Source organism: Acomys minous, assembly GCF_964271855.1.
Source record: "Acomys minous genome assembly, chromosome: 9".
NCBI classification, from domain to species: Eukaryota; Metazoa; Chordata; class Mammalia; order Rodentia; family Muridae; genus Acomys; species Acomys minous.
Window position 1 is genome coordinate 5,772,177 of NC_140490.1, and position 25,892 is coordinate 5,798,068.

Consider the following 25,892-nt stretch of genomic DNA (forward strand, 5'->3'; position numbering starts at 1 on the left):
TCCCCTTGGCCCGGAGCTCAGGTTTCAGCAGGTCATATTCTTCCGACTCTGCAGATGGAGCTCAGAATCTGGGGCTGCAGTGGGAAAAGGTAGGGAGGCCATAAGAACCCAGGCCGCAGAAGCCAGGCTCCCAGTGAAACAGGCTGGCCTGGGAAAGGTAAAGGAATCTGACTAAAGATTGTCCGGTAAGTAAGGATGACCATTACCAACACCTCAGCCAGGAAGACAGAAGTGAAGTTACTGCACAGAACTTCTGAGCAGTCTCTTTAAAATAATAAAATAAAATAAAATAACAGTGTGCTAGCCAGGCTTGGCTGTGCATGCCTTTGGTGCCAGTACTTGGGAGGCAGAGGCAGAGGCAGAGGCAGAGGCAGAGGCAGAGGCAGGCAAATCTCTGTGGTTTTAAGACCATCCTGGTCTACATTGTGATCTCCTGGCCAGCCAGGCACAACAGAGTGAGATCCTGTCAAAAAAAAAAAAAAAAAAAGGTGTGGGGTTGGGGGAGATGGCTCAATGGTATCATACTTGCTGTGAAGTCTTGAGGACTTGAGTTCATCTCCCCAGCACCCACAAAAAAAAAAAGCCAGGCCTGGGGAATGCATCTGCAACCACATCACTGAGCCCAGAGACAGGCGGGTCCTGGGACCCATTGGCCACCCCACCTATCTAAAGCAGTGAGCTCCAGGTTCAGTGAGAGACCCTGCAGTATAGAGCAAAGGGGAAAGGCCCTGACACTCATGACTTCACACACACACACACACACACACACACACACACACACACACACACATGGGCGCACATACACACGAGTGACAGAGGGACTGCACACCACACATACACACAAACATATTTGGTTTTCACCTCCGTGGTGCTGTGTGGAGTTTGAGTGGGTTTCTGGGCTCTGTCTCAGTCCTGGCCAGCCCCTGCCTCCACATTTCCTTTAATCCCAGCACTTGGGAGGCAGAGGCAGGCGGGTCTCTGGGTTCGAGGCCAGCCTGGTCTACAGAGTGAGGACCAGGACAGCTAAGGCTACACAGAGAAACCCTGTCTCAAGACAACAACAACAACAACAACAACAACAAAACAACAAAACAAACAAAATGAAGAAATGTCACTGGTGGGGGCCCTTCGCTGGATGAGGTATGCCAGCTGGGTGAGATTCTCTTTCTGGGTGGGGGTGGCACTGTTTGTCTTACTGTTGTGTGAACAAGAGCAAAGATCATAGGACATATATGGGTACATGGAGAGAAGTGGGAAGAGGAACCGTGAGGCCACAGGAGTCAGGAATAGAGAAGCAAGAAGGGTCAACAGATGACACCACCACCATCAGAGGCAAAGCAGGAACAGTTGAGTCCCTGTTCAGCCAGAGCCAGGGACAATGGATGCCCCAGCCCTATACCTAAGGGTTTTCTACATTAGAGTCCTCACTTAAGTCAGGGAGTCCACCCAAGACAGTTCGGTTTTCCGGAACAATCTTGGCTTTCTTTTGGGGGCTCATTTTTGTTGGCTTATTTTGGGATAGCATCTCATGTACCCCAGGCTGGCCTGGACCTCTCTTATGTAGCCCAGGATGACCCTGAACTTTGGATCTTCCCACTTCAACCTCCCACCTGCTGGGATGACAGGCATGCAAGCCCGTGCCTGGGTTGTGGGGTTCCGGGAACCGTGTGCAGAGCTTCCAGAATGCTAGGCAAGCACTCTATCAACTGAGCCACATCCTCCGCTAGAGAGTATTGGATTTCCCAAAGAGATTCTCAAAATGCATCCCAGAGGCCACCTAAACACAGATGATCCATTTATAAACTTGAGTCAGATCACAGACACCGCCTGCCGAGGCTGGCTGAGTATCCTTGAGGGACGGTGGGTCAGCACACTCAGGCTGAAGCAAGCCCTCCCTTCTTCCCTTGTCTGAGATGGGACCTTACTATGTGGCCCTGGCTGCCCGGAAACTCAAGATCTTTTTTTTTTTTTTTTTTTTTAAGATTTATTTATTTATTATTATGTATACAGTGCTCTGCCTGCATTTACACCTGCATGCCTGAAGAAGGCATCAAATCACATTATAGATGGTTGTGAGCCACCATGTGGTTGCCGGGAATTGAACTCAGGACCTCTGGAAGAACAGCCAGTGCTCTTAACCACTGAGCCATCTCTCCAGCCTGAAACTCAAGATCTTTACTCAGCCTCTTAGGAACTCTTAACCGAGGTTGAATTACAGGCATGAGCTGCTATGCCCAGCTCTCCTCTTATGTTTTTGGTTTTATTGTTGTTTCATTTACTTATTTTCTTATTTTTGTTATTTGCATGTTTGCACATGTGCACGCTATGGCGCATGCATGGAGGTCACAGGATAACAGAGTGTGGCTTCTCCTCTTCCATCATGAAGAGTCCCAGGGCCTCAGGGCTTGAACTCAGGCTACGGCTTCCAGGTACCTTCACCTCTTGAGCCATCTCTCTGGTCCTGATTTGGTTTTTTTGTTTGTTTGTTGTTTTTGAGACAGGGTTTCTCTGCGTAGCCTTGGCGATCCTGGACTCCCTTTGCAGACCAGGCTGGCCTCGAACTCACAGTGATCCACCTGCCTTTGCCTCCTGAGTTCTGGGATCACAGGCGTGCACTACCCGGCTCAGAATTTCCACTTTCCAAGCCCTCCCCCAGGGTCTTACTTCCTCTAACAAGCCTGAGCCACCTGACTCTCCCCAAACAGCCCTAGTGGGACCAAGTATCCAAATACCAGAGCCTATGAGGACATTCAAGCCACTGTACCCCACTTGATCTCCACTTGGTGGCACCGTTTGGGATGGCTATGGAACCTTTAGGAGGGGAAGCCCTCTAGGCCTACAGTGTTGGGGGTGGGCCTCGAGGCATAAGGCCTGCCCTTACTCCCTGTTCACCCTCTCTGCTTCCTGTGTGTGACTGGCACGCTGCCTGATTCTCAGGCTGGCCTCACACGCCCAGTGCTATGCGTCCCACCATGATAGACCTCTGTAAGCCAAAATATGGAAGCCTGCCTCCCTTAACCTGCTTTTTGTCAGGGTATTTTATCACAGCAATGTAAACATGACTTTTTAAGATTTATTTATTTATTATGTATACAATGTTTTGCCTGCATGTACACCTGCACACCAGAAGAGGGCACCAGATCTCATTATATATATATATATATATATATATATATCTTTGAAAAAAAAAAGAGAGAGAGAGAGAAACCCCTCCACTAACTCCAGTTCACTTTCCCTGTTCCTCAGTTGAGGAAGTGAGCTCTTACTTCCTGTTCCTCCAGGCAGGCCTGCAGCTTGCTGCTATGAGTCCCATCATGATGGACTCAGCCCTTTGGAACTGTAAGCTCAGAAAAACTCTTTTTCCCCCCCACAAGTTGCCTTGGTCACATGTTTACTCATAGCAACAGAAAAGTGAGGAATATAGGGAGACATGTCTCACACCACACCAGGCTGGAACACAGCAGTAGGAGCTGGAACACACGAGAACTGAGGTTTGCCGGGATTGTCCAGCTGCGAGAACCTGCAAGTGTGGACCCCTATGGACCTTGAGTTCCTCAAGGGTTTGGGTAGCATTTGCTGCACTGTAGGTCTGCTGTGAATGTGGAAATAAACAATCAGGTCCAAGGGTTGTGGGTGGCAGGTGGATCTCTGTGAGTTCCAGGCCAGCCAGGGCTACACAGTGAGACCCTGTCTCAAGAAACAAACAAACAAACAAACAAAAACCCATTAAAAACAAAAACACAACCCCAAAACAAACAAATGAAAGACAGCTCAGAGTCTAACACACAGTAGGTGTCGAATGATGACTTGAATGTCTTCCCTTCTTTTTGTCCCTCTGCTGTGGGTGGCTGCAGAGAGCTCCGCCTTGTCCTGCCACATCTCAGACCACTGGGGCATAGTAGTGCGATAGCTTGTAGCCTGTTTCTGAAAAGTTTGTGCCTGGATTTGTGCTTGCTTGCTTGCTTTCTTTCTTTCTTTCTTTCTTTCTTTCTTTATTTCTTTATTTATTTACTTATTATTTAATCTATTTATTGTGTTTTAGAGACAAGGTTTCTCTCTGTAGCTTTGGCTGTCCTGGAACTCACTCTGTAGACCAGACTGTCCTCAAACTCTGAGATCTGCCTGCCTCTGCCTCCTGAGTTCTTGGATTAAAGGTATGCCTTGCTGCCACAACCACCACCCAGCTAGTTTATTATTTTTATTAAGAACAGTTTTTTTTTGTTTTTTGTTTTTTTTTTTTAGGGCTGGAGAGATGGCTCAGAAGTTAAGAGTACTGACTGCTCTACCAGAGGTCCTGAGTTCAACTCCCAGCAACCACATGGTGGCTCACAACCACCTAGAATGTGATCTGATGCCCTCTTCTGGCGTGCAGGTGTACATGCAGGCAGAGCACTGTATACATAATAATAAATAAATAAATCTTTTTAAAAATAGTTTTTTAAAAAATATTTTATTCTAATTTTTACATTATGTGTCTGGATGTTTTACCTGCATGTCTGTCTGTCTGTGCACCAGATGCATGTGAACGGAGAGTCAGATTTCCCGGGACTGGAGTTACAAACAGTTGTGATGTGCTGGGAATTGAACCCCAGTTCTTTGAAAGGGCAGCCAGTGTTCTCAACTGCTAAGCCAGGCCTATAGCCCCAATTATTCTTACTTTAAGTGATGATGTGTATGTGTGTCTGTCAGTGGGTCTATGAACATGGTCTGTGGTGCTCAAAGAGACCCAAGTAACCGTTGATCCCCTGGAGCTGGACAGAGCTCCCAGCCCGGGAGCTCAACATGTACTCTTAACCACAGAGTCACCTCTCCAGCACCCTGGATTTACATTTTTTTTTTGAGCAGGGTCTCTCTGTGTAGCCTTGGCTGTCCTGGACTTGCTTTGTAGACCAAGGTAGCCTAGAACTCACAGTGTTCCACTTGCCTCTGCCTGCCTCCCGAGTACTGGGATTAAAGGAGTGCGCCACCACGCCTGGCTTCATATTCTTTTAGTTCTTTTTATATGATGTATAACTTTTGCCAAGAAGTTTCACATACAAAGCTGACTGTATTCTCTTAAGAGTTTTCCTAAGTAGGGTTATAAAGTGACAGCAGGCTACATTAGGAGTCCACAATGCCAAGTGCAGGCTCCTCTGCAAACCCTCGTCCCCAAACACCAGGGAACATTTGATTTCATGGGAAGCGTTTTATAGGTGCCACAGACCTGGCCAGACCTTATTCTGGTCTTTAATTTAGAGAAGAGAAGAGTTAATGACCCATACAAAAACCTGCTGCCATTTCCTTAGCTTTGGTATCATTTCGAGGTGTATAGAAGTCCTTACACACAAACACATACGCACACACAGACACACACAGAGACAGATTTAGACATGCACAGACACACATGCACACACACTCCTGAATCAGGCTTATGAATAAAACCTGGAACGTCTAAGAGTTGTTTGTTGTTGTTGTTTTTCTTTTCAATTATAACTCAAAGAGCCGGGCGTGGTGGCGGGGGGTGGGGGGTGGGGTGGGGGGGGTGGCACATGCCTTTAATCCCAGCACTTGGGAGGCAGAGGCAGGCAGATCACTGTGAGTTTCAGGCCAGCCTGGTCTACAAAGCGAGTCCAGTACAGCCAAGGCTACACAGACGACAGACCCTATCTCAAAAAAAAAAAAAAAAAGAAAGAAAGAAAGAAAGCAAGCAAGCCCACCTGGTGTGATTAGGGGAGAAGAACAGAAGCCAAAGCCAGCTCCTGTATCCTTCCCCCTTCCCTGCCAACCACTCAGCACAATATTTAGGAATTACTAGGTAGCAGGTTTTTTTTTAATTATCTTCCACCATGAGCGCATTTCTTGGGGGTACTGCTGGGAATAAAATACAGGACGTTCAGTTACATTTTAATTTCAGAAACATATTTTAAAACATACGTTTGCTCCAAATATCACATGGAACAGATGTATGTGGAAACTGTATTTACCATCCAGGTGTAGTGGCATATGCCTGTAATCTCAGCCCTTGTGAGGCAAAAGCAGGTATATTAGGAACTCGAGACAACCCTCAGCTCTATGAGTTTGAGGTCAGCCTAGGCTACAGGAGACCCCCTCCCCAACAACAACCCCCTGTATTTATCTTTTTTGGGGGGGGGGTTCAAGACAGAGTTTTTCTGTGTAGCCCTGGCTGGCCTGGACTCCCTCTGTAGACCAGGCTGGCCTCGAACTCACATCAATCTGCCTACTTCCTTCCCAAGTGCTAGGATTAAGGCATGTGCCACCATGCCTGGCTTAACCCCCTGTATTTATCAATGGTCACTCCTACCCAGACATGATTTTGTCATTATGGTCTCAGAGGAAAGGGGGAAGGAGACAATTAATTCAGTAGAGGACACCAAGAGACTCTTCAGGTACCAGAGGAAAAGAAAACGAATGTGCTACCTGGCTTCTGGTTACTGTAACCGGGAGATAAATCAACTTTAAAAGAGGAAAGGTTTATGGTGGCTCACAGATTTGGAGGTTTCCACAGTCAGCTGGCATGTGGCTTTGGAGTCTGTCTGGGTCAGGGTGACACATTCTGCTGTCAGCACAGAGCTGAGGAGCTGTTCACCTTACAGCAGCCTGGAAGAAAGGAAGGGACCAGCTGCCATTTCCATCGCTTCCCCAACCCCCACAGACATCCTCTCAATAACCTAGTTCCCTCGCCTTAAAGGTTCTGCTGCTGCCTGCCAACAGGACCAAGATTTCAACACATGGCCCTTTGGTAGACATTTTAGTTCTAAAACTTTAAGAGTCAATGGTTGACGAAGCCTGGATTAGAGGAGAAGCCAGCCAGCAAAGAGGCTCATGGGTAGTGCCCTCTCTTCCCTAAGACAGTGTTCCAGATATAGGTGTGGGTGCCATATAGACTGGTGGGCGGGGAAGGGAAGCCTTTTTTCTTTAGCTGGGTAGGTTTCTGCAGGAGTCGATTATGCGGCCAACACAGGTGAGGTGAGCAGCACCCAGGTTGAAGGGCCCCCCACCCAGTGTCAAGGCTCCTCCTCACCTTACCAATTGCAATCAGTACTGAGGCATATCCAACAATCTCTCCTGGGCAGGAACAAGGGTTCTGGGAGCTTGATCTTTTTCTTTCTTTCTCTCGTCCTTTCTTTCTTTCTTTTTTTGGTTTTTCGAGACAGGGTTTCTCTGTGTAGCCTTGGCTGTCCTGGATTCACTTTGTAGACCAGGCTGGCCTCGAACTCACAGCGATCCGCCTACCTCTGCCTCCCAAGTGCTGGGATTAAAGGTGTGCGCCACCACGCCCAGCCCCGGGAGCTTGATTTTTTAACCCAGAAGGATCTGCAGGGTAACCATTTAGTAATTGTCCTCAATTCCAGTAGGGTGTTGTAGGGCCTTGGAGAAAGGCTAAGAGATAAAAGTCAATGACTAGCTTTTTTTGTACATCTCAGTGCAGAGAACAGTAGACCGAGTGGACAGTGCCACCTATATCTTTCTGTCATTCTCCCTCTGTGTCTACAACTCTTTGTAACTTGTATGAGGCACCCAGGCTCAGGGACAGTTAAGAACATGTTAAAAACCACCAAAGTAGTGAGCTGTTTCCTTAATCCAATTCACGGGCATTTTATGGCAGATTAGACACACCATTAGAATAAGGGGTCCTTTAGTGCGTACTAGAGAGACCCTTGGGCCTGTTGAGTGCTTTGTATTTTTTCATTGATTTCAGAGCCTTGTAGAGTCAAATTAATCAGGCAATCCTTTATAAGCTACCATCAAAATCACGTCTAGAGTCTGACCCATTTCTGCTATCTGACCTCGGTGCTACCACCCTTGACTCTACTAGGCCTTCGTGATGAGCACGGCAAACAGTGCCGACAGGTTTTGCCCTTGTCCTCTTTCCCTCACACTTGCTAAAAACTGTTAGATTACATTCCTAAAGCCAGCCCCCAAGGTCCCTTCCCCAATTTGGCCACTGACTCTTTCATTTCTGAGACAAAATACCAAGGTCCAAAAATCAAAATTCATTACTTGGCTAATCTGTCCAATCAGGATTTACCAACTCACCCTAGCACAGACTCCTTCTTTTTCTCCTGAAAAGAAACACACACACACACACACACACACACACACACACACACACACACACACACACACACACACACACATGAATCCCACCTGCTTGCCGTTGTTTGCTGCTGCTGCTGCTGCCTTTGCAGGCCCACCCCTACCGCTTACCTTTCCTGGGTAATCTGCTTTTTACTGAGAATCTGGTGTCCTCACGAGGCGGCCACCCTCCATTAACAAAGGTGGCCAGAGCCTCTCACCTGGACTTTAAGACCTCTTCACTGATCTCCCAGGCCCTGACTTTAATTTTGCTGTATTCCACTCTCCACTCACAAGCTGTCCTTTTAAGAATGCAGATTAGGGCTGAGTCGTGGTGGTTCACACTTTTAATCCCAGCACTCGGGAGGCAGAGCCAGGCTGATCGCTGGGCTATGAGTTCGAGGACAGCCTGGTCTACAAAGTGAGTCTAGGACAGCCAAGGCTACACAGGGAAACCCTGTCTCGAAAAACAAAAAAAACAAAACAAAACAAAAAGAATGCAGATTAGCCAGGTGTGGCGGCATGCCCCTGAGGTAACACAGGTGGATCTCAGTAAGAGACCAGGCTGGTCCACGTGGTGAGTTCCAGACCAGCCAGGGCTACATAGTGAGACCTCCGTCTCAAACAAACATAAAATTCAATTCGGGTCATTCAGCCATCCCTCCTAGAAAAAAATCCAAACTATTTCCCATGGCCTACAAAGCCCCATGAGACTTAGCCCTCCCCTTCCATCACTTTGCCCATCAGTTACTCTGTTCTGTCAGCTGAGTTGCCTGTGAACACATTAGGGTACGGTAGGCTGCTGCCGTAGGAACTCCAGAATAGTCTAAGCAGTTTCTCATTTCTCTCTCAAGTCTTGAAACAGAAGCAGCCGAGCGGCCCAGACGGATGAGGAGACAAGCCTCTCTGAGCTCTCTCAGGGCCCAGGTTCCCTCTGTATTTTTGCTCTGTCATCCCGAGAAGGCTCTCTTCATTTGCTGGGACAACAGCAAATTTGTGTCACAAGACTTTTCACAGCTGCCGTTTCCTAGGCCTTTCAGCACCCTGTTTGTCCCTGCATTCCACTTACTGGTTCAGTTTAAACCTTGCCTGATGGATTCTGCTCCTTGTTGGTTTCTGGCCAAAACAAGTCTTATTGCATACCACCATGTGGATGCACATTCCTTCCTTAAAATTAGCCTCAGGGCATCTTGTTATCATTTCCCCCCCCCCTTTGTAGACAAATATTTAAATGTAATTTGTTGTTTGTTTGTTCATGTGGTGTTACAGACAGAACTCAGGCCTTACAACACGCCTGGCAAAGGCTCCGGTGCCGGGCTGCATTTCCAGGCCAAAGCCCCTGAGATTTGACTGGGATTGACTCAAGGTCCTGGGCACAACTCAACTATTATGGGTTGGCTAATTCTTATCCCAGAACCAAAATATCCATGGCAGTTTGGAATAGTAACCACTGTCTATGTGACAAGTGTTTGCTTTGTCCTACAGGGCTCAAGGGCAATCAGGATATTATATGACAGTTTCACTTAGTTGTCCCTTGGTGTCGAAGTTGGCCTCTTTCAAAAACTTTCCTCTGAGTCTCCTGGCTTTTCTGGGTAGCCTTCTCTCATAGAGGGGTGGTGTATCCACTGGACAGTGAGTGAGGTCACCTGAAACAGACCCAACAGCCTGTCTTACTGCATGCTGGAGCAGGGACTGGACACAGGGTGAGGCCTCACATGTTGGGATGCCGGTTGCATTGCCAGGCAGAATCCAACCCCAATAGACTGTTCGTTTTCAATAGAGATTTCTTAATTTGCCCAATAAGCTGAGGCAATTAACTGGAATCTACAGAGGAACAGGAAAGAAGAGCCAAGGCTAGAATGCCTTCAAGCCAAGAGCTCTGACGGCATTATCTTATTTAATCTACAACAAGCGCCTCCCATTATTATTTCCAACGTAAGATGAAGGGATGGCTTGAAATCAGGCCACCAGGACGAGCTCAGGACCAGCTCAGAGCTAAGTGGCAGAGGCAGGAACTGAACCCATTTTCTCGTGTTTGGAGAGCACATGCCCTTTGCTCCTGAGCACTCTAGTCTGTGCCACACAAACAAGCTGCCCTGTCAAGCCTCATCAATGTCACTGCGGTGCACTAACAGGCTGTGAAGAGGAACAGCCATCTATCTGTAAAATAACAAGCCCTGGCATGAAGACAGAGGTGCTAACAGAGACACAATTGACCGATTTGCTCGAGATCACCGACAGGCTGGAGAGGGGCTCAGAAGGCGTTGGTCCTTGGGGAGATGGGGGCAGTTTAGAAGGGCTCTGGTGCATAGCACAGGACTGGGACCCCAAGGGCTCAAGTGTCCCTCAACAAAAAGCTCACAGCAGGCATTCCCAGTGTTTTGACAGCCAGGTGATAAACAGAGGTATCGATTTCAGAGAAACATCCCCGGACCTTAGGCTTTCTCTCTAAGCACATGTCCTCACATAGCTCAGCCATCAAAGTCAAGAGTGACAGCTCTTCAGCAGAGGAGTGCTGGCCAGCTGCCAGCCAAGCCCCAGGCAGGCTACAGAAGCCTCCAGAGGGGCTACCACAGGGGGCTTTAGGAACTGGGCTCTGCAGGAGTTTGTGGAGAGGGGAGGGGCTGTTGTTATGTGAGAGGTATCCTTCTCGGGGAGGGGGAACGTAGGCTGGGGACAAACACAAGCACATGTTCCTGTCACCACGCTGATGTGCCTGTCCTGTTCTCAGGAATCTAGACCAACCCCATGGGGCTACTGAGCCCTTGAAACATAACTGTTCTAAATTGAGATGGGCTGTAATACTCAGGCTTTTATAATATACTTCAAAGGCTTACTATAAAAAAAAAAAGGACAGCAGTGGTGCCAAATAATTACTCTAATAAATTTTCATTCTGATTACATGTTGAAATCATAATATTTGGGATATGTTCTGTTAAATAAAATATCCCAATTAATTTCAGCTGTTTCTTTATACTAGTTTTTAATGTCGTTCCTAAAAAATTAAAAATGAGAAACATGGCTTGTGTTATGTTTCTATTGGACAGTCCTGCTCTAGCAGAGCCAAAGAAAAGGGATCCATTGGAGTCCAACTGCAAAACCATGTGAGAGCATCTTTTATCAGATACAAATGAATAAAAACAACAGAGGTAGTTACACTTTACCATGCATTCTCTTTCTTTTTTCTTCTCCTCCTCTTCCTCCCCCTCATCCTTTTCTTCTGTTTTCCTTTTTTTCTTTCTTTTTCTTTTTTGACAGTTTCTTTGTATAGCCCTATTCTGGCACTCGCTCTGAAACCCAGGCTGACCTCAAATTCAGAGGTCCACCTGCCTCTGTCTCCTGAGTACTGGTATCAGAGGCGTGTGCCATCTCAACCTGCTGGCTATGTATTTTCAAAAGAGTTCCTTAGCTGGGTGTGGTGGCACACGCCTTTAATCTCAGCACTTGGGAGGCAGAGGCAGGCAGATCTCTGTGAGTTCGAGGCCAGCCTGATCTACAAAGGGAGTTCATGACAGCTGGGGCTACACAGGGAAACCCTGTCTCGAAAAACCAAAAAAAAAAAAAAAAAAAAAAAAGAGTTCTTTTAAAAAGCCTTATACGTTATTATTGGGCGTGAGTGCCAGATGCAGGCGTGGAGGTCAGAGAACAACTTTGTGAAGCCTGTTTGCTCTTTCCACCTTTTCGTGGGTGCTGGGGATCGAACTCAGGTCACAGGTATGCTCACTGACTCTTCTCACTGGCCCTCAAGAGAACTTTCTCCCTTCAAATAGTTTCCATGCATAAAAAGAAATAATTATTGGATAGTAAAATGATTTAAATGAACCTGAAAGTCTTAACTCATGTTTTTTGAAAATGTTAATGCATAGGATAGTTATAAAAATTAAATGATTTAACAGGGCATGGTGTTGCATGCCTTTAATCCCAGTACTTCGGAGGCAGAGACAGGTGGGTCTCTGTGAGTTTGAGGCCAGCCTCATCTACATAGTGAGTTCCAGGAGAGCTGGGACTATGTAGAGAGACCTTGTCTCAAAAAACCAATTAAATAAGTAAATAAATAGTTTACAAGTCTAGTGGACAATGAAAAGGAAGGTCACAATTGGATTACACTTATTACACTTAGACCTACTTATGTGTATATTTTTTAAAAAATGAGTGCAGACCTTGTCGCAAAGGAAACAAGGAACTCCTGAGGATGGCACTGGAGGATGGCCTCTGGCCTCCGGCCTCCATACACACATGCACATATGTGCACGAGCACACATAAATATGTGCTCATGTGTATGCACACACACATATATACACATGCACGTATCTGCATGAGCACACATAAATATGTGCTCATGTGTATACACACACACACACATATACGCATGCACATATGTGCATGAGCACACATAAATATGTGCTCACATGCATACATACACATATTCATTTTAAAAAATGAGGCTGGGTATCCCGGTGTACACCTCTAATCCCAGCTCTTGGAAGGTGAGGCGGGATGATTGAGAGTTCAAGGCTTCTCTGGGGTAGATAGCAAAACCCTGTCTCAAAAGAAGAGTGGTAGGGAGAGGAGGCTCAGCAGTCAAGTGCACTGCCTGCGTCCAGAGGACCTGAGTTCGGTTCCTAGCACCCACACCTGGAGGCTCACAACCACCTGTAACTCCAGCTCCAGTGCATCTGACACCCTAATCTGGCCTCTGTAGGCACCCACAAACATGTGGCATATACACATAGAGAGACACACATATACACAAAAATAAAAATAAATAACCCTCCCCCAAAAAAAGAATAGTATGATGCCAGGCACTGTAGTGCATGCATTTAACACAGCGTTGGGGCCTTGAGCTTTTAGCTATGAGCTTTTGGCCTTGGGCTTTTTCCTTCGGGATGTGAGCTGAGTAGGAAGTCAGCTGGGTGCTTTCTCTGCCTCTCTGAGCTAGCAGGTTTTCACTCCCAGCATCAGGCTCCTGAGTCTTCATTAGTAAAATCGAACAATCGAATAATTTGGGATTTTCTTCCTTTCTAACAACCCAGAGAAACTGGGAGAGGGCAGTGTCTACCAGTCTCCAAAATGGGAGAAAGAAAATTGGTAAAAAGGGGGTCCAAGGGGAAAAGAGTTTGCTAGTTGAAAATCATATGGGTTGGGGACAAAGGGTCAGTACCCACATCAAAAATGACCACGGGTATTACAAGTCCACAGGAAGCCCCACAAATGCAACACTGCTTATAGAAGCCAGCAGTGGTGCACACCCTGGGTGAATCTTCTAGGAGCTGGGATTAGCTGGACACCTCTGTGTCAGGGCTGACAGGTTGCCTAGCCTGCTCCCGTCCTGGCAACATGGTGTTTCCTTTATCCACGTGAGAAGGTATGAGGTGCAGCCCCACCCCCTGCCCCAGGGCTCTAGTCTTTTTGGCTTCTAGAAGACAGACCAGGTGGCCCCTGGAAGCACTGTCATTCTTTTCTAACACAGTCTTCCCAGGGATTCCTGGAGTTATTGATGGAAAACAATGGAAGTTTCCGCCCTTCCTCATCTACTCAAAGCATGGTTTTTGTTGTTTGGGGTTTCGTTTTGTTTGTTTGTTTGTGACAGGCCTCTCTATGTAGTTCTGGCTGTACAGACCAGGCTGGCCTCAAAATCACAGAGATCCACCTGCCTCTGCCTCTTGGGTGCTGGGATTAAAGGCGTGCACCACTATTGCTGGCACAGAGCGTAGTCTAGTGTAGAAAGACTGAGAGAAAGTGGAGAGGCCCACCGTTCCTCCAGCTTAGGGCCTACCTGGTGGAGGTGATAGCTAACAGTTTCTCTCTATTACTTGATTCTCTCAAAACCTGAATCAAATCCCTGACAACATAAAGGAGTTTTGTGGGGTTTGTTCTGTTTCTGTGTTTTGGCTCGCAGTTGGAGGGGATACAGTCCATCGAGGTGAGAAAGGCATGACTGCTGCTGGCAGCTCCATGCCAGATGGGAGGCAGAGTGCTCCAGGTGACACAGATATGACCATCCCTCTCAGGGACACTGCCACATTCTACCCCTCCCTGCCCAGGGACCCCCTTTCCCCAGTTAGGCCTTACCTGTAAAAGATTCCACAATTTCTCAAGAACAGTCCTACCAGCTTGCGAGGAACACTTCACGCTCAGATCATGACACCTCCTCAAACTCTTCTCTTGGATTTATCTGACTTTACTCCATCTATCATCTTAGATGGTAAGAAATATTTCACTCTGTGGTCTATCATCAATCCATCTATGTATCAACTGGCTATCTTAAATGTTCTTAGATATTATTATATTGATTGTGTGATGGATTCACTGCTTGCTTTACATTTACTTGCTTACTCTGTGTGTACGTGTGTGTGTGTGTGCACATGAACCAGAGGACAACTTTCAGGAGGCTGTTCTCTCCTTTCAACATGTGAGTTCCAGGGATAAAGCTCAGATCCTCAGGGGTGATAAGCGGTTTACCGCTGAACCATCTTTTGATGGCCTTCTGTTTGTTCTGAGACAGAGCTTGGCTAAGTGGCCCTGGCTGACTTAATCACAGTGTGGACCAGGCTGGTATTGAACTTGCAGCTGCCCCCCCTGCCCCCCCCTGCCCCCCTGCGCCTCGTGGGATTGCAGATGCATGCCTGCCCCCAGACCTGGCTTAGATGTTTGTTCCTTCCTCCCACGGCTGACCCCACATTTTCAGAGGTCTCACTTGTCAACTCAGCCCTGTCTTAGGCCAGGACCTTGAATTTCCCCGTAAAGCCTCCCTGTGAAGAAGAAATGCTTAGCATGGTGGGATGGCCTTTAATCCCAGCACTCAGAGGCAGAAGCAGGTGGATCGCCGTGAGTTCGAGGCCAGCCTAATCTACAAAGTGAGTCCAGACAGCCAGGGCTACACAGAGAAACCTTGTCTCAAAAAAACCAACCAACCAACCAACAAGCAAACAATTTTTTATAGAGTCTCTCAATCCTAGTATCTCTGACTTAAGATAATTGCAGAGTGGACTGTGTGAGACTTTGCTGTTTTGACTCCAGGGAGCATTCGGACCTTGCTTATTCAGGCTCTCTCTGCTTTATGAATCTTCTTTCTGCCAAGAACTCAACACAGGCTAAGTCACTAAGCAGCTTTGGGATGGCTGTGGCTAGCATGAACAACCACCATAAGTCACAGCAGTGGGCAAATGGGTTTGCTGAACAAAGCTCCAGAAGACAGTGTTAAGGACCTCAATAACCAGAGGATGTAAGAGACTGTTGGGGGGCTTCTCCCCATCTCTCCTTAGCACACCCAAAACTAGTGGCAAGGATGAGCAAGAATGGAAAAGCACACCACTCATTATGAGAAGCTGCAGTGAGACCCCGTTTTACTGGAAGGTAAAGGGGCTCTGTCCCTCGATGTTGAGGAGGCGGACTGGCTTGATGACAGTGGAAGAGTACTGGGATGAAATGAGGCTGGGGAGGTGAGAAGACAGACTTGCAAGTGCCAGGTTGGGAAGAATGTTGGTACACCAATAGCATCTAGAATGTTCTATGTGCCATCACGTGCCATGCACTTGCTGAGTGCTTTCTATCTCCTTCAATGCTCATAATCATGTAAGAGGGTAGGTTTGTGACCACTGTCCTCACTGAACCCCAGAAAGCCCGGGGACTTGGGAAGGGTCTTGCAGAAAATGATAACACACAGTGTTTGCCCACAGGGACTCTTTCTCAGGGTTTCAGGAGATAGTTCTATAACCTCTCTGAGAGGACTGCAGTAGAGTCCTTCATGCTGTGAACCCTGCGGCTTCCTATGGGCTCCGTGCCAGCAGGCAAACCTCCCTCATCCCAGGCATCATTCTGGGACAGAGCCCGTGGAGGGCCTACAGACACCTGGCTTTAGCCATCCTAAGAAAACAAAGCTGGGGAATTCCCCTGTCTGTCGCCACTCTGGCGGCCGTATGACCTGTATCTGTGGCTGGGCCAAGGACAAACGCGTGGCCTTCAGGTACAGGACTGCTCGAGTCAAAGGTTTCGGGTCACACTGGCGAATCATTTTGCAAACAAATGCCACAGGTCTCCTCTCAGACTGGACAGCATGCAAGGTCAGTGTCAGCAGATCTGACCCTAAAAATAGGCCCTCTGAGCCAGTCTGGAGGTTTAGTGTAAGGCGGCCACATACCCTTCAGACCGGTACCTCCTAGCCAGGCACACTCCGGGCATACAGGTAAGGCCCTTGAATGGGAAGGCAGTTGCCTCTGGGGTTTAGCCAAGTGTTCTTTGAGAAAATGGCTGTGGGGATTGGAACCCTCACTCCCACAATTCCTGGAGCTGTAGAGAACATCCTTTTAGTAAGAAAAGCTTCTTGCTCTCCCAGCATTCTTTAGGGGCACCATTGAATTGCTTCCTCTTTTCTTACCTCTAAATCTGAATTTCTGTGACTGATTCTAAGGAATAACTGCGTGGGTTAAGGTCCGTAGGCCCTGTCAGAGCCTTTGGATGCTCTGTATTGTGTTTCATATCATGGATCAGGGAAAACAGAGGTACTAGATTCCCTTGGGTCGCGTGTAGGGCAGCGCAAATTGCAAACCGGTACTCAAGCCTCCGTTGTCCTAGATCTTAAGCCACACTCAAAATAAGATACTCGTCAAAGATATTTTTCATTCTTGAGGGGAACGCAGGGCTGGGGATGGGAGCATCCCAACAGAGATGGGACGGCTGGGTGATGGAGAGAGAGAGAGCCATTTGGCTAAGATGACACTGTGAGATGCAGGAAGGCAGAGGCTATGCCACATCCCATATCCCATTAGATCTCAGTGCCCTTGTCCGGTGGCCCCAGTAGTCACCAGTGGGCTTGGGACTCAAGAGCTGTAAAGACTATCAGAGGCTGAAAATACTCTAAGAAGGGTCAGGAGGGTCATGTGTGAAGAGGCCGCCAGCCCCTCATATGTCGTGCTCTTTCTGCCGCTTCCGCGTTTTCCCTATGGCCTCCCTTGTTTTTACTATATGGGTTCCACGGATAAGCCAGAGGACTCTGACACTGACACAGCAGCAGCAGGACTGTGGGGGTGGGGTGGGGAGGGGGCTTCTGAGGGAGCACTCTGCCCATGGAAGAGGGAAGTGGAGGAGTCCAGAGAAAAACTAGGAAAGGACAAGCAGCTCTAACACTACCTCAGAGGCTAAGGCAGAGGACAGGGGTGGCAATGGCTCCTCCTCATCAGTGAGCCAGATGCCATGGGTGGTTCACCACTGGGCTAAGAGCTGGTCTGGAGGGGCACTGAGGCCTGTGTGAGGGCAGACTTTGCGTGACTCCTGTCTACCCCACGACAGAGAAAGAGCAGAGGGGTGTACTGAGCCTGAAGGCTGGACATTGGGCTTTAATTTATTTACTTTCTTTCTGAACTATAGAGATGTAGGAGCACGCACTTGGGGAGGGGATAGGCTCTTTTGTGCGGCCACAGAACTTTCTGAAGTGTTTCCATGTGCTCGGTACCTTACCCTTTCATTGCTGTTGCCTGGTTTTGGTTTGGGGATTTAGAGCTAGCATCTCGCAGACTGTAGCCTAAGCTGACCTGGAACTCACTCTACAGCCCAAGCTGGCCTCAAACACATGCCAGTCTCTTTGCCTCAGCCTTCCTCTTACTGGGACTGTAGGGGTGCACCACCATCCCTGCCTCCCAGAACGGTTTTGAGAGCTTTCCTTTTAAGTATTATTTCAGTGCCTTTATTCTATGGTGTCCCCCTTTTCAGATGAGGAAATGGAGGCACAGTGAGTTAGGTGGTTTGCCTTAGGTCACACGGGTTAAGCAGTGGTAGGGACTGCAGCCCAGTGTGCCACAGAGCCTGAAGCTATACCTACCGTGGGGCCAGGTGCCCTTGATGTTTAGGCAGCAGCAGGGGTTTGGCTGCTCTGTTCTGGACCCAAGGATGTATGGGCCTGGGAAGAGCAGCGGCTGGGCTAGGGGATGTTGCCTCGTTTGTCCCCGACTTGACTGGAGAACAGATGATGTCTGATTCACCATTCGGGTGACCCTTAATGGTTCTGTGTCCTTTCCACAGTAAAGAGGTGGTGAAGGCTCCTGGAAGTCTGTTAAGTCCAGGAGAAAGGAACCATCTCAGAAAAGCCTCACTTGCACTTGGCACAGGAACCAGTGAGTCCCACCACCCAAAGGCGGGTGCTGAGGCTTGCTCATGCCTGAATCTTCTGTAACTGCCTTGCCATCACCTTCTGCCCTGGCCACACCTCTCTACTCTCTCTCTCCTTGGCTTAGAATGCCGCTCACCTCCCTTCTTCGTCCAAGTCTCTTCTCTGGTCGTGTTCTTCAAGCTGATGTGGTGGGGCTAAGATGATCTCGCTAAGACCCCAGCCTGATACACTGTTGCCATTTACATGTGAGGCCCAGGGCACTGCTGTGGTTAAGTTAGAAGTAGGGCCTAATAAATGCTTACTATTAGCCCTATAATTATTATTACGGTATTCTTGCGGCAGTATTTTCTAACCCGATATCTAGCAATAAAAACACAGATACCTGTTATATTTTAAAATAGCCTTGGTTCACCTGGGGTAGATACTAATCCCCTAAACTACCTCCCATATTGGGGCGGGTACCCCATACCCTGCCTCAGTCCCATGCCATCTGCTTCTAATGATTTCTATTGAGCTACCTCCCATCCACAGTCCCAAATACTTGCTAATGTTCATCTGGGCCGAATCCTCACGTCCACACAGCCAGGCGCTTCCCTTCCACCTAACCCATCCCACGGCCTTCCGTCTCCTCTCCCTCGCTCTCTCCACTCCTCTTCCAGCCTCTAACTGCTCCCTTTCTCAAGAACCTCTCTGTCTCACCAGCCCAGGAACCTTAGCTACGCCTATCCCATTTGCTCTGCCTGGGTGTGTTGGCTTTTTGTTTTTGTTTTTTCTTTTTCGAGACAGGGTTTCTCTGTGTAGCCTTGGCTGTCCTGGACTCACTTTGTAGGCCAGGCTGGCCCTGAACTCAAAGCAATCTGCCTGCCTCTGCCTCCCGAGTGCTGGGATTAAAGGCGTGCGCCACCAAGCCCAGCCTCTTTTTTTTTTTTTTTCTTTTTCTTTTTCTTTTCTTGAAACAGAGTTTCTCTGTGTAGCCGGGGCTGTCCTGGAACTCGCTCTGTAAACCAGGCTGTACTCATAGAGATCAGCCTGCTTCTGCCTCCCAAGTACTGGGATAAAGGCCTGAGCCACCACGCTGGACTAGTGTCATTGTTCTTAACCTCGCTCACCGTCATTTTTCTTCCTGCGTGATGGGGCGCACTTCTGTCTTGTGTAAGTTTGGAGGACAGACAACCCCTGGGAATACACTAAATGAAAACCACCGGTGTATTTATTCCTCAGAGTCTGGCCAGGGCTGTGATTTCTCTGAGAACTTTTATGGTGGTTTTAAGAGACAGCAGCCTTGGCCCTGAGCCTTCCCAGTGTGGCATTTGAAAAGCAGGCCCAGTGAGAACAGCGGCCTGGCGGGGACTAGAAGGGGCTCACAGTGTGGGCTACAGACCCACCCCCCAGGATGACCCCTCCTTCACCCTTTTCCACATCAGGCTTGTTCTGAGGTGACGCTCTGTGGGAAATGACTCTTCAAAGAGTCTCTCATGCCGGGGCACTGCCTGCAGCATTCCCACACATCTCAAGAGGAGGCAGAGGCCCGGCTACCCCAGCGTTAGGAACCACAACTGGCCTGGTCAGGCATCACAGGCGTCTCCCTCTGTCATTGGGTAATGTCCTTCTGGACTGTCTCTCTTGTCTGAGAGGGAAGCTGTGGGCTTCCAGCCTCCTCATATCTCCAGGAGGTCTACCTCTGCCAAACCAAGATTGGGAAAAATCAGTTAGGAACTCATAAATTTCTACCCAAAGCAGTCAGAACCATTTGAAGAGTTAATCAAGCGAGTTCATGACATCAACACCATCAGAGAAGTAATATTAAATTTCCTCTTAAGTGAAGGCTTCTTTTTTTTAATAAAGGGATTTTATATTATTTCCCATAATTGCCTCCTGTTAACGTACTTGCCAGACTCCAAAAGAAAAAAAATAATTTCTGTTAAACTTGGATTATGTTTGATATATTAAGAATTAAATTATAGGCAACAACAACAACAACAACAACAACAAAATTTCCTGGGTTTTCTTGTCCAAGTTTTAATTTAAAGAAAAAAATCCACGGGTTTCATGCTCTGGTTTCTGGTTGGGCTCAATTGGGTAGATTTAAAATGCATAAAGATGAGTAATGACTTGAGGCAAATTGGAAATGTGTATACACTTATATATGAACACTCCTGCCAAATGGAAAATGCAACAGAGGGTATTGTTCAACTAACACAGTCATTACGCAACAGTGTTCTCACTCCCTTTCTTCGGAGAACATTCCAGACCCAACTCGGGTGGTGTTGACGAAGAAATGTGGTGTACATCACATTTAATTTGAACTAACCCTTCCCCCAGGAACACAAATACCCAGAGGTTTCTCTGAAAAGAGGGCAGAATTTTTTTTTAATTGTATGTGTGTGGGTGGGGTGGGGGGGGGCTTATGTAGGTGCTGTGTGCACATAACCAGAGGCTGTTGCTGGGTTCGCTGCTCAGCCAATCTTCTCCTTGGTCCTTTGAGACATTGTCCCTTACTGACCTGGAGCTGGGCTTGTAGTCTGCTAGCCCCAGGAATCGCCCTGTCTCTGCCCTCCACAGTGCTGGGGGTGACAGGCTCACACAGTCATGAAGTCACGCTCGGCTTTGAACAGGGGCCGGGAGATTCAGACTCAGGGTTTGCTTTTGGTTTTGTGTTTTCTCTTCAGCAAAACCAATTCCTTCCAGTCTCAAGGGCAGATTTTTTAAAAATTATTTTAAATTTTTTCATCTTTTTTTGTATATTTACTATATATACAGTACACATCAGATCATATTATAGATGGTGGTGAACCACCATGTGGTTGCTGGGAGTTGAACTCAGGACCTGCGGAAGAGCAGTCGGTGCTCTTAACCACTGAGCCATCTCTCCAGCCCCAGATTTTTTTTTTTAAATCAAAGAATTCCTAGAAGCCAGAGATCTTTGTGGCTCAGCCTATCCACCCAGTGCCCAGTCCTCACTCACACTGACCTGGCCTGCCTTGAGTTGTGCTTGCCATATAACACATATGTAACTTGGAAGGTCAAGCCACGGAGAAGATGGTGCTACTTCCCAGCTTCCCCGATGACCTTAAAGTGTCCTTGAGGTCACAGACAAGCCCAGGCTGAAGGGAAGTACAAGGCCCTGGCTCTGCCACTAGGAGTGGGAGTGGGGTGAGGGGAAGGAGTTTCCTCACGATATCTTACCCAGAAGCTACAGAGCCACATCCCCACACAGCCTCTTTGGAGGTCTTGCACTTGCTTAGCAGCCTTTCCTTTTTGGAAAGGTACTGTGCCAGGTGTGGGGACTCCACAGACTGGAACCCATGGTTTCCCAGAAAGCACAGGGGGCAGAATGCTCTGACAGAAGTTCGGCCCAACTGCTGCCCTGGAGGCCTATGGGATAGATAAGACCCAGCTGCTCTGGGACCCCCAGGAAGGCAGCCCTCAGTTTCGGGGTAAGCGCCTTCTACACATATAACTGCCCTAAAGCAGAACTTGCAGGGGATTTGGGGTGATTTTCCTCTTCATATGCTGGTGCGATGCACACTTAGCAGACACAGTAAGAAGACGGCTACTTAAAAAGAAAACAAAGTGCTCGTTTCGGCAGCACATATACTAAAATTGGAACGATACGGAGAAGATTAGCATGACCCCTGAGCAAGGATGACACGCAAATTCATGAAGCGTTCCATATTTTTTTAAAAACAAGGAATTCCCGAAATTTGTGGACAAATGGATTGAGCTAGAAATGATCGTAATGAGTGAATCAACCCAGAAGCAGAAAGACTCAAATGGTATATACTCACTTATATCTGCATACTAGCCCAAGGGGCATGTCCCATGAAAGTCTTCACTTACCAGGAAACTGGGACAGAGGGGAGGACATTCTAGTGGGACTCTAGATGAGAGAAGCATGGGAGAATGGCAAAGTAGAAGGATCCAGAGGATCCTAGAAACCTACAAGAAGAACATTATGATAGGCAGATTTGGGCCCAGGGGTCCTGCTCAAACTATGGCACCAGCCAAGGACAATACAGGCCGTAAACTTCAAACCCCTACCCAGATCTAGCCAATGGACAGGACATTCACTACACTTGAGTGGAGAGCAGGGACTGACTTTCACACGTACTCTGGTGCCCCATATTTGACCATGTCCCCTGGAGGGGGAGACCTGGTGGCACTCAGAGGAAGGATAGCAGGCTACCAGGAAGAGACTTGATACCCTATGAGCATATAAATGGGGAGGAGGTCCTCCTCAGTCACAGTCATAGGGGAGGGGGGTAAGGGGAAAATGGGAGGAGGGAAGAATGGGAGGATACAAGGGATGGGATAACCATTGAGATGTAAGAAGAATAAATTAATAAAAAAAATTATTTAAAGAAAAAAAGAAAACCAAATCAGACATGATTTCATTGCACCACAGGAAGCACACAGCCAGGGTTAATACGTGTCTTTGTATAAAAACAGAATCCCAATGTACATATTGATTCAAAACCTTCTGGTTATGCCAGGCGGTGGTGGCTCATGCCTTTAATCCCAGCACTAGGGGGCAGAGGCAGGCAGATTGCTGGGAGTTCGAGGCCAGCCTAGTCTACAATGTGAGTTCAGGATAGCTAAGTGTATACAGAGAAACCCTGTCTCAAAAAACCAACCAACCGCTGGGTGTGGTGGCTCATACCTTTAATTCCAGCACTCGGGAGGCAGAGGCAGATGGATCTCTGTGAGTTCGAGGCCAGCCTGGTCTACCTCGGCCAACCTGAGTCCAGGACAACCAAGGCTATGCAGAGAAACCCTGTCTTGAAAAACCAAAACAAACAAAACAAAAAACAAACAAAAAAAACCAAGCAACCAACCAACAAACAAAAAAACCTTCTGGTCATTTCTCTCCAACAACCACCTCCTCCGCCCCACCATGATCTCCTTCTTGAGGCTGAGTCTCACCCTACACCCCTACGTAGCCTGCAACTTGCTGTGTAGACCAGGCTGATCTCAAACCCACAGTGCGCCTCTGGCTTCTGCCTCCCACATGCTGGGATTAAATGAACCATGATGTGTGTGTGTGTGTGTGTGTGTGTGTTTTTTATTTCTTCAAGCCACCACAAACACAGCTGTAGGACTGGGCAACAAGAGGGCTGACATAGCTACAGTGTTCTCCAGGCAGACGTTGGAGACCCCCAATTTCAGCGGGTGCATGGATGTCTCTAGCTTGGGAACCCTTTATGTGGCATTTCAGGCCTCAAGACTTTCCCACCAAAGGGCCTCTCGTTATCACTTCTGAAATAGAAAACTGAAAACTTTGCTGAAGAACACATTTGCACTCTGTGTCACTCCATCGTTTTGGGGGTTGGGTACCTGTATTGTGTGTCTTTTGCCACAGAAGAAAAAGATTCTGATCTGATTCCAAAACCATAACTTTTACCCTGTCGTGATGGCACTTACCTGTAATCGCAGCACTCAGGAGACTGGGGTAGGCGGACTGCTCAAAGTTAGAGGCATGTCTGGTCTCTGTAGTGATTCCTAGGTCAACCACGGCTACATATTGATGCCCTGTCTCACAAACAAACAAAGCCAATCGTTTATAAGCATCTGGTGGCTCTCTGGCCTTTTTGTTTTGTTTTGTTTTGTTTTTGAGACAGGGTTTCTCTATGTAGGCTTGGCTGTTGTGGATTTGCTTTGTAGACCAGGTTGGCCTCGAACTCACAGCGATCTGCCCGCCTCTGCCTCCCAAATGCTGGGATCAAAGGAGGTGCACCACCGTGCCTGACAACTCTCTGGCTTTTCATAAAAATATCAGGAAACGGACTAGTTGGATGACTTTAGCAGCCAAAGATACTTGCTAGCAAATCTGATGGCCCGCATCTGACTCCCCAGGCCTGGCATGGTAGAAGGAGAGGACAGGTCCCCACATGCTGTCCTCTGACAACTCATGCACACATCCATGCTAGCATGCATGCATGTGTGTGTATGCATACACACGCAAATGCGTAATAAAACATTATTTAATATATTAGCAATCAGCAAGATGGCTCAGTAGGTAAAAAACACTGCTGCCACGCCTGAGTTCAGTCACCAGATCCCAAATGGTGGAAGAAGGGAGCCAATTTCCACTCTTTGCCCTCTGACCTTTACACATGTACTGTGACATGCGCACCCTCATAAGTAAATAAAATGTGAAAACATATGTATCTTGAAACAATATCTGAAAATCTGGATTGCATTCCTATGGACTGGCAGCCTGCTGCTCTCTGTCAAAGGGGGCACTGGCTCGTTAGTGTGCTGTAGTCCCCACTGTTCCCCAACGTCTGTAGCTTACAAACTACTGTTTGTTCTTTATTGTCCAACGACTTCCCTCTCCTCTGCTGGTTATGTCATCCACCTGTCGCCTTTGTAAAGGAGCTGGGCTTGGCTGCTGGTTCCCTGAGAAGGATGCTCCCACACAGGCCAAGAAGCCTTCAGAGCTGGCGTTTGACTCCCCAGGTCCTAATCTTTAAGTATGAAGCTGTAACAGGACTCTGGAAGTCCGCCTTGACAGCCTGCCCAGCTCTCATTATGACATTTAGCCTGTGATTAGTATGGCGGGTCATGGAGACCTTGGCAGTTAATCTCTGAGTCGAATCTATGGAAACCAAACAGATCCGTCTTCCCCTCCCCTTTCCCTTTTGGCTGTGATCTGGGCAACAGGCTCTCCCTGCCTCTAGAAGAATGAGAGATTTGGGAGCTCTGCGGGTGGGGCTTGGGGGTGCATGGGCTGTCTTGGGGATTTGGAAAGATTACAAAAGTCTGTGGTTTCTGGACCACTCTACGCTGTTCTCTTCCCTGCATCGCGCTGGAGAGTAATAGATCCCAGAGCCCCCCTCTAAGTGCCAAGCCGCTCTGGGTACACCGCGCCGCTTCCTCTTCTGTCTGGAAACGCAGCCAAGGCTTTAATGCAGGGCCGGGCCGGGATGGCTCCTTCCACAGCCTAATGAGGGCAAAGAGGCCTTACCAGGGGTGCGGTCAGCTTCAGCGGTCAAAGGGGGCGGTCCGAGCTTGCACAACGGAAATGGACTCCAGCATCTCCCTGCAGTCACATCTTTCCAAGTCCTCTTGGTGACAAGCAGGGCTCAGAGGGACCTAAACCCGCAGTATTTAGGAATATGACGCCTATCTTAGAGATAAGATGGGTGCGTGTCGTGGATGCGCTGAGCAGCAGGTCTTTGTAATCAAGGCTGCTGTGGGCCTAAAGGAAAGTTCTTACTCTGTACTTAAGAGACTGAGGAGCCTGCGCTGGTTTCTACAAAAGAAGCTTCAGCCAGGCAGGCCCAAGAGTCAAGCCCAGGCCTCACCAACCAGCCTCATTTGCCATTCATTTGTCTCATTTGTCCACCCCTCCATTCGTTGATTCACCCCTCGGTCCAGCAATTTACCTTAGAGACAAAGGAGACCTAGGCCCCTGCATCTGGTTGGTCCGAGCCCTTCCTCTCTCAAGCTTGCCTCTGCACTGGGAACCAATGGCCTGTTCCCGTCTCAGTGAGAAGATAGAAGGCAGTCTGGGCACCCTGACAATCCTCCTCCTGGCTCTTCGGCCACATGTCAGTCAATTATCATGAACTGACAGCAAACATAGACTCCCCTGGGATCTTGTTAAATTACCGACTCTCAGGGCTTTGGTGCAGTATACACTCCCAGAATCCATATTTTCAGCTAGTGCTGATGAGTCTAATAATGATGGTCTTTCAGCTACACTGG

The 25,892-nt window shown here is 48.0% G+C and overlaps 1 protein-coding gene and 1 long non-coding RNA gene across 2 annotated transcripts in view; one reads left to right on the forward strand and one right to left on the reverse strand.

The window, feature by feature from the left end:
• Positions 1 to 6,305: 6,305 nt before the first annotated feature.
• On the reverse strand, positions 6,306 to 25,489 carry LOC311604847. Its single transcript, XR_014781701.1, has 3 exons — positions 25,150 to 25,489; positions 23,604 to 23,715; positions 6,306 to 6,597 (listed from the first exon to the last, which is right to left on the reverse strand). It is a non-coding gene; the product is annotated as an uncharacterized lncRNA (long non-coding RNA).
• The window catches only part of DUSP29 (dual specificity phosphatase 29), a gene marked incomplete at its 5' end in the record, with an annotated part of 37,390 nt that continues 27,620 nt past the window's right edge, over positions 16,123 to 25,892 (forward strand). The window contains one exon of the mRNA XM_084795018.1: positions 16,123 to 16,262. The remainder of the gene's footprint in view (positions 16,263 to 25,892) is intronic.